At 35.9% G+C, this 9,941-nt stretch overlaps 1 pseudogene; it reads right to left on the reverse strand.

The window, feature by feature from the left end:
- Positions 1–1,536: 1,536 nt before the first annotated feature.
- Positions 1,537–1,897, reverse strand: LOC147787266 (signal recognition particle RNA; annotated as a pseudogene).
- Positions 1,898–9,941: the final 8,044 nt, after the last annotated feature.

Genomic DNA, 9,941 nt, shown 5'->3' on the forward strand with positions numbered 1-9,941 from the left:
ATACTTAGTAAGTAACTTATTTATAGGCTCTCATGGCATCTCCTCTTAATTAAGATTCTCATGTGCTCATCATGCTCCATGAGCCGGCAAAATATATGGAGTCATGGTTCAGTTCTAGCTTTATTGGGCTCATCGAGTCTTATACCCTAAACACACCTAGTTTGACGTTGTAAGGGTTTTAGCCTCATTGGGCTCATCAAGTCTCATCCTCTAAACACACTTAATCTAAAGGTCCAAGGTCACCCCATCTATTTGTACATATGTTATTCTAGGGTCCATCTATTGTACATATGTTATTCTAGGGTCCATCTATCCATCTGTACATGGGTTAGGTTGCCCTCATCTATCTCGCTTTAGACTTGATAAAATAGGTATGTTGAAGCCCTCTCGCTTTAGACTTGATAAAATAGGTATGTTGAAGCCCTCGCTCTCGAGTAGCCTCTCGGGTCTCTTTCTAAATCCACATGTGCCTACTCCTGAGCTCTCTTAGACCGTGGGCACTAGAGCCAACAACTACAAATTCTAGAAAACTACATACCTTGGTGACTGTAGTCAGGCGAGCCCACTTAGTGACAACTTCCACTATTATGTCGTGTATGAACACACTTGATCCTACCTCGTTCGCAATAGTCAAACAAATCTTGGTTCAAGCTCTAAGGACCATAGACACTAGGCCTTCAGCCAAAGCCCATAGCCCAACCCCCAGTTCGCAATAGTCAAACAAATCTTGGTTCAAGCTCTAAGGGCCATAGACACTAGGCCTTCAGCCAAAGCCCATAGCCCAACCCCCAACTTTGAATGGACAGGCCAAAGACCAACTCCAACAACCCTAGCCAATGGGTTGAGCCAACCTCTAACCACTTTGTTGTCCCATATGGGTTAAAAGTTTACTTTACCGCGACAATTTCATTAAGACAATGACTACTTTATAAATACTACATCCAATTTTAAATCTATCAATGTGGGATTGTTGTAAGGTAGAAATTCATCATATTTACATGTAAAATAGATTAATGCATTGATTCAAAACAAATGGCAAGCTCCATGTCCATAGTCCAAGCCACCAAAAATATATGTAAGAAAAAAAAAGTGGATGTGAAGCTCAAGACTACCCAGAGATTTATTTTGGGCCTAAAAGAATCGACCCGCTATCCTCCTTCAACACCTCATACGATTTCCTTCAGCTCTAAGGGCCATGGACACTAGGCCTTCGCCCAACTCCCAACTCCCAACTCCCAACTCCCAACTCCCAACCCACAACTTGGAATAACAACCCTAACCGATGGGCTGAATCAACCTCCAACCACTTTATTGCCCCCATATAGGTTGCAAGCTCACATTACCAAGCTCGGCGATTTCCTTAAGTCAATGACTACTTTATGAAAACTACATCCAATTTTAAATCTATCAATGTGGGATTGTTGTAGCGGAGAAGTCCATCATATTTATATGTAAAACAGATTAATGCATTGATTCAAAGCAAATGGCAAGCTAGCCCAAGCCACCTATAATATATGTAAAAAAAAAAAAAAAAAAAAAAGTGGATGTCATGCATAGGACTACCTAGAGATTTGTATTGGGCCTAACAGAATCGACCCGCTATCCTTCCACTGACAAGAGCGGACCAAAAATATATGTAAAAAAAAAAAAGAAGTGGATGTCAGGCATAAGACTACCCAACGGGTTACGCTGCTCTGTTAAACCAACCTCACGCGGTTTCCTTCAACTCTAAGGGCCATGGACACTAGGCCTTTGCCCAAAGCCCATAGCCCAACTCCCAACTTGGAATGGATAGGCCGAAGAACAACTCCAAATAACCCTAACCAATGGGTTGAACCAACCTCCAACCACTTTGTTGCCCCCATATGGGTTACAAGCTCACATTACCAAGCTCGGCGATTCCCTCAAGACAATGACTGTAATGACCCAAAATTTTCTACTTAGTTTAAGGTCGCTATTGTATACGTACCATAAACATTGAATGCAGAAGACTTCATTTAAATTCCATAAAACATAACCTTTAACTTAAAACACAGCCATGGACTTACGTGTTTCGAAAACATCTTTAAAACGACACAACAAAAGACCCGAAATAAAATAAATAAGCGTTTAAGTTTAAAACATCCTATTCTATCCTAAGTCTAAGAAAATAAATATCACTATCCTATGCATGTGCCATGATCTCGAGTTGCGATGCCGTCGTCAGCCGCACAGGAATGCCTTGCCTTAACCTGAAAAATGTAGTAGCACATGACTTGAGTATTTAAAGAAATACTCAGTAAGTGACCTCACTATTGAGGTTAAATGCAACAATCACATGCAATGAAATGATGGGACCTATCTTTTGTTTCGTTTCGTTTCGTTTTCCCTACAGTGCTGTCCTAACGGGTAATCGTGGACGTGTACCATATACTCTACACACAGCCCATACGTGCGAGTATGGGCTTACCAGCTAGTTCGCACACTGCTAGGCCACTGTCCTTATCTGGTGGGCATACTCTGGGAGCCCCTTATGTCGGGACCAGTTAAAACTAGAACCGTCACGGCAGCGCTATGCAATGCATAACGATCATTGTCCTGTCATTGGATGTACGCGTCTATACCCTCGTGATGGGATGGGGGTATCCCCCCAGATGCATGAACACACATAATGCATGAGGTCCCCCTATTTCTACATTTATCTTTAATGACCATAACCCCCCTGTCAGGTTCAAGGCTTCATGTCATTCTCATTTTCATTTCACATTTCATACACATTTCTATCAGGGTTATGGTTCCAGACAGTTTGCCGTGTTTCATGTCACACAATTCATACTGTTCACATTCACATATTCCATACAAACATGCCATAATCATTCAAGGACCTCATATCGTTACATGCATTACACATCACATCAGACTAAAAGCATATATAACATACATTCACGTTTACATGACTACGTACTTAAGCACAATAATCTAGCATACAATGTATCATATCATAAACAAGTCATAACGTAAACACTTCATAGTCATATCGTTCTCTAACTTACCATAGTCTTAACGTTCTTATACCTATCACAGACATATCATTACGTAACGTACCTTAGTCATATCGTCACAAGAACGTACCCTAACGCTATAGTTTCTATCAATCTATCACAAGCCTATCCCTTTCTACCCATAACCTAACCGTATTCTTTCATCAATCTCTCCTATCCATAGCACTCCGGTATGTAACCTAACCTTAACGTTTCATGAACGTATCTTACTCCTATCGTTACATTTCGTTTTATGCATCCTTCTCGTATCCTATCTCAAACATATCATTGAGCACATCGTACCATAATTATTATCATACAAACCACATATTATAACATAACATAACATAACATATAGGAAGCATATCGATCCACAGGCAATTAACACATATCAATATATATGACACGTGCAGAACCACAGGGCACGTGTCAACATCAAATATAACCATGCCGATAGTAAGGTCACTTACCTGGCTAACTTAATTCGTTGCCACAAATATATCTTTAATGAAAGTTTGATTCCGTCCTTTGAAATCTAAGTCAACCTATATGAGCTCATGACATCAGTTTCAAGTTTAATTTGAAGGAGCTCACTACCCTCTTATATTTCCTGTTTTATTGTTAAATACGGTTCAACAAATCTTTCCTCAATCTCCCTCTCTCTCTCTACTGGCCCATTGTAAGTCCAATTTTAAGTTGATTGTTTGGCTACGATCTTCTAGTTTATAGATCTGCCAACTAAAATTTTATTGAATCTAACCGTATAACCTTATTTCGTATAACTTAAACTGCTAACAAAAATCTAATCAATTGGATATGGGACATGATTATTACAGGACCTGTTAAAATATTAAAGAAGATTTGATCATAAATTAATTTCTTATAACCATAACTATAAAAGAAAAGGAAATCTGAGATAAGATTTTACTTCTCCTCAATCTGACCATTGTTGTTTTTCTATATATATATATATATATATATATATATATCTATATATATATATATATATCTATATATATATATATTTTGCAATTGGCGTAAGATGGGTGGAGGAGAGATAATATTGGGATGAAAGCCCATTTTACTTCTCCTCAAATCTGACCATGGTTTTTTTTTTTTTCAATTGGCATAAGGATGGGTTGAAGAAAGATAATTGTGGGATGAAAGCCCATTTTACTTCTCCTCAAATTTGACCATCTTTGTTTTTCTATTTTTTTTTTTTCAGTTGGCGTAAGGATGGGTTGAGGAGAGATAATTGTGGGATGAAAGCCCATTTTACTTCTCCTCAAATATGACTATATATATTTTTTTTTTTGTTGCAGTTGATGGGTTGAGGAGAGATAATTGTGGGATGAAAGCCCATTTTACTTCCAGTGACCATGGTTGTTTTTCTGTTTTTTTTTTTTTTCTTCTTCTTTTCTTTTCTTTTCATTTCAGTTGGCGTAAGGATGGGTTGACGAGAGATAATTCCATTGTTGTGGATGGGTTGAGGATTTTTTTTTTTTTTTTTTTTGTGCAGTTGGCTTGAGGATGGGTTGATGGGTTGATGAGAGATAATTCCATTGTTGTTTTTCTGTTTTTTTTTTTTTTTTTGGGTTGGTTTAAGGATGGATTGAGGAGAGATAATTGTGGGACGAAAGCCCGCCCATTAATAAAAGACCATTTTACTGTTTTTTTTTTTTTTTTTTTTTTTTTTTTTTTTTTTTTTTTTTTTTTTTTGCATTGTGGAGAAGAATAAAAGGTTAGTGGGTGGGAAGGGATGAGAAGTTAGTGGAAGATGGGTGTTGAATTACCCACAATTTTTATGAAGGAATCGAGTGTTGAAAGAGCCTCAAACTCGTTCCTCCATTATGGTTCGCCATTGAAAAAGTTCAAAGAAAACTTGAAAATCAAATCCTAGTCTACAAGGAAATTCGTTGAGTAAGATCAATCTCATTCAATTTTTGCACCTTCAAGGAACATTCTTGTAGAAGACCATGAAAGCGAATCAATCCAAGAGCATGCCCAATTGAAATTGGGAGTAAGGATCGAATTCCCATCTACAATCAATTTTTCTTAAAATTGAGCATTCCTTTAGCTTAAGAAGATCAATATGAGTAATTTTGATGAAGAAATCGAGAGCTAAAATGCCCTAGAATAAGTTGTCCAAGAAAATGAAAATTTTCATTTTCGAGTGAATTGCAAACAAGATCACAATTTCTCAAAATTAAGGCGACATGCTTAAAGACGTTCCACCAAAAAAATTCCTTTAGCTAGAGGAAAAAGTAATCTAAAGAATACACTTACGAATATATATTCAAGATTAATACGCTATGTTGATTAAGAGTTCATCCCCTTCACATATATATTCAAGATTTCATGTTGAACAGAGTAAGTTTGGAACCTAAACCAAGTAAGGGCCTAAGGAACGCGGAAATAAGTACCTCAAGTAACTCTTACTCAAGATCTAAGATTCTTCTAAAATAATCTAAAGAATACACTACGAATAACTCATGTTTGTTACCATATTCTGTAGAGCTTATGAAGGTCAATGCATGCATGTTATCTAGGGTAATGTGTGAATGATGTATAAGGTTGTGTCATAAGAATGATTTAAAGATTAAAATTATAGGGACATCATGCATTTTGTGTGAACGTATGCATTGGGTTACTTCTCCAATGATGAGTATAGGTGCCTACACGATGATGATGATGATCATAACTCGCGTGACACTCAAGGGTATGCTGACCTATGGACGTCGCTACGAACAACTAGGTTGACTTGATGGTGTTGGTATAACACATGCGGAAGCAATTTGGATCTTAGGCACTCTAAGTACCTCAATTATAGTAAATTAGCTAGCATGTTCATAAACATTAAAACTCAAGGAGTTTGAGTACAAACCTTTTGTAGTTCAAATTTCTTTTTCCTCACGAACCAGTTTCGAACCACCACTAGTGTCTTCCTACCTATTCTCCAGCCTTAGAATGGGATTTTGGAATTCGAAGAGTGACTAAACTTATCCCAAGGGTTTTCCAAGAAGACTTTCCATGTAACTTGATCAATAGATTTATAAAGTCATATTTGCATGTTCATGCAAATTTGAGATTACCAAATTTTGACACTCAACATTCCACTCAAATGTGTGGGATTATGTGGCAAGCATGCAAGTTTGAGTCAACCAAATTTTGACATTCAAAATTCCACTAAAATTTGTGTGATTTATTTGGCAAGCATGTAAGTTTTGTTAAACCAAATTTTGATACTCAAAATTCCACCCACTCAAACATGGATTTTTCCATGGAGTGAAGTCAACCTTTTGACTTTCCCCATTTTAATTCAACAATTAATTTAAATAATTAATTTAAAATTAAAGTAATATTAAATGTTTAATTAAACAATTTAATTAATATTTAACATTAATTTAAATGTCAATCCTAATCAATTCTGACATATATTGATTAAAATATTTAAATCTTATTTAAATATCTCCGATTCTTTTTTTTTTTTTTTTTTTTTTTTAATTTGTAAATAAAACAAAAATGCGGTTAAATATATCGTATATATTTAGCGCATATTCCCTAATTTGAATTCGAACACTTCGATCTCACTCGTCACACTGTTCTATGGTTTAGTTCGATATGAGCTAGCAGGGGGACCTAATGGACCTATAGATCATGGGCTCCAACGATTCGAGATTAACCGGTTAAACTCATTAACCTTGTTAACCAACATTCGTTAACTACTAGGACACTCCACTATAGCCTAGTAGTTACACTCCCCTCACTATAGATATATTTCTGTCCATTTGATATAACCATGATTAGTAAGTCGATCCTTCACAGGTTGTTCGTAACTAGAGTTGGGTAAATTTACTGCTTTACCCCTGAAGTTACTTCTTGTTCCTTATGTTTCACTGATTCTCTAATGAACAATTGGTTTGTGGTCCAACCAGTAAACTGAATCCCTCTCAAACCAATGAGAGGGTGGGGCCCCTTGTTCAAGACTTGGAATCAGTACTTAAGGGAACAACCTCTCTTCTATCCCTAAAAGTGGGTAGGAGTGAATTCCATCTTGCACCATATGTCCCCAGCTATTCACCCAGTCTTACCCCTGAAATGGGAGGCTTATTGAGTCGGCGAACTCGAGCGACTCTCACCCATGCAAATCTAAGGATATTTCTGAATAAATAGGAGTTCATGGTTAGCTTAGGATTAAGATTGAGTTACATAGGTCATCGAATGAAAAAAAATCAGTTTCAACAGTAAACGACATTATAAAGTAAGAGTGATTTTCTTCCTGGTGTGATCTGATGCAATACTCATTGCATAGGATGCCCCCACTCACAAGTCTCCGCATGTACAATTTAGTGATCACATTGTTTATATCATGGTGAAGAAGAATGAAAAGGGGAATTAATCTTGAGTTGAGTCTTAACTGACTGTTTAGTCTCTTCCGAATTATCTCATAAATGAACGAATAAATAGGGAATAGAGGCAAAGATTCCTTCAGTAGTTCTGTCTCATGAATAAAGAAAGAGTGTTTACAGTTCTTCAATCAGGTTCAGGATCAGTAATCTTGAGTTGAGTGTTGGAAGTGAAGGTAGAAAAGGGGGGAAAGCTCTCCGTTCCGGGTTCTCCTATAGCTTGATTTTCCAAAACCACAAGAATCCTTACCTTAGTTAGAATGGGATTCCAACTTAGTACCTTTCCTTTGAGATTTTGAGAAGAGTTGCACTTTGGAGAGCACAGTACGATGAAAGTTGTAAGTTGTGTTCGGGGAGGAGTTATTGTCGTTGGCCTCTATGGTAGAATCAGTTTGGGGCCTGAGAGGCGGTAGTTTACCCTGTGGCGGATGTCAGCGGTTCGAGTCCGCTTATCTCCAACTCGTTCACTTAGCCGATACAAAGCTATATGATAGCACTCTATGTTTTTCAATTCGGCCGTTCGATCTATGATTTCTCATTCATGGACGTTGATAACATCCTTCCATTTAGCAGCACCTTAGGATGGAATAGCCTTAAAGTTAAGGGCGAGAAAAAGTGGGCCGCATCCATAGTTTCCCCAGGATAAGGTACTCAACCTTATCCCTAAGATCATTTTAACTATATACTTGAACTTGAACACTCTTATGTCTCTACATATAGTTCAAATAATCATATTATAGTCAGAGTGTTCTTAGTTTATTGGATTTAGATTAATAATCATAAAATTCACTTTATCCAATAATAATCTTTACTAAATAAACATCCATAATAACTTTATTGAAAATAGAATATGTTTTTGTTTACAAACTATGAGTTTTAGGACATAAAACCCAACATGACTATGGTGGGTCTAGGAGAGGTACAAATCGGGATTCACACTTGCACGTGTGGTTCGTGTGTAGGGAAGTACAACACATCCAACTTGTCTAGATTAGAGGCCAGCCCTATGTGGTTTTAACGATAGGTCTCTAGATCATGAGTTGCATGTGTTTGTATTCTCTGACCTCAATAGTGGGGTCACTTACTGAGTATTTCTTAAAGTACTCAAGACGTGTGTTACTTCTATTTAAAGTAAAGGCAAGGCACCCCTGTACGACTGACGACGACATCGCAAGTAGATACCATAGCACTGCATGAAATAGTGGTATTATTTTCTTAGTTTTATGTTAGTATAGGGTGGTTTTACTTTTAATTAGTGCAGGGTGGTTTTACTTTTAATGTTTTACTTCATTTATTTATTTATTTATTTTATGTTGTTTGAAAGATGCTTTTCGTACATATAAGTCCATGACTTTGTTCTAAGATGAAGTTTTAAATGTTCAGTTTCGCATATGAGCTAGACTATGATAACGGTTGCGACTTTATGTTAGTAGAAATCTAAGGTCGTTGCATGACCCAAGACTCTAGCAGTAAAATATGAAAGATGATCTCAATGATAAGCTTAAAAGGAATCAAGAGATTCCATGAACTTAAGAGTTACGACAAATATAATGTCATTATTGACTCAGCTCATGAGGATGATTTATTACACGAATAAGAAAAATTTAATTAGGTTCATTGATTCTAAGCATGCCATGAATATGGAGTGTTACGGGTGTGCATTTCCCTAAGGTTAGCTCATGAGATTATGACAAGGTTTGCTAGCCTAAGGATATGAAAAAATATTACACTCCACGTCCTAAGGATATGAATAAGATAGGAATATTAACCGTAAAGATTTTTATTTTATATATATATTTAAAATTCTTCCATTTTTAATGAACAATTTTATTTTTTATTATAATTTTTAGTTAAAAAAGGTAAAACATTATAATAAAGCAAATAATATTTTTAGGTAACAATATAATGTAAATTCTATCCCATCACTTTTAAATTTTAGATTTTATTTATTAAATAACTTCAAATTCTCATAAAAAAAACAAAAACTTTAACATAGGCGGATGCTAGAAATATATGTATATAATATAATATAATATAAATATATAATAGGTTAGTTTTGTGGCCAACCATGTATATTATGAACCATATTATGAACCATTTATATTATTTTCATTCAAATATTTATTTAAGAAAAACGTACAAGATTTCATACAAGATTTCGTAGCTTAGTTGGTTAGAGCGTTGGTCTTATGAGTCGAAAGTTGCAGATTTAACCCCGTTGGAACCAACTAACCAACCAATATTTAACACATATAATCTTTCATTTAACATACTTGTAGTTGAGTGGTCAAACTAATTATACGTCTATAAATATGGATGTTCATAATTATTATAGGGTCACTGTAGATGATTTTATGGAAAGGCTACAAATATATATGATTTGCTTTGCACTAAGGTCCTTTTATTTTGGTTGCTATTACTATATAAATGTTTGTGAATGAGACGTCAATAGGGAAGTATCTTACTTAATATTTTTAATACTCACCCGATCTTAAAAGTAGTTTTATGAAAAGTT

Source organism: Cucurbita pepo, chromosome 18 (assembly GCF_057944985.1).
Source record: "Cucurbita pepo subsp. pepo isolate OVF chromosome 18, ASM5794498v1, whole genome shotgun sequence".
Taxonomy (NCBI): Eukaryota; Viridiplantae; Streptophyta; class Magnoliopsida; order Cucurbitales; family Cucurbitaceae; genus Cucurbita; species Cucurbita pepo.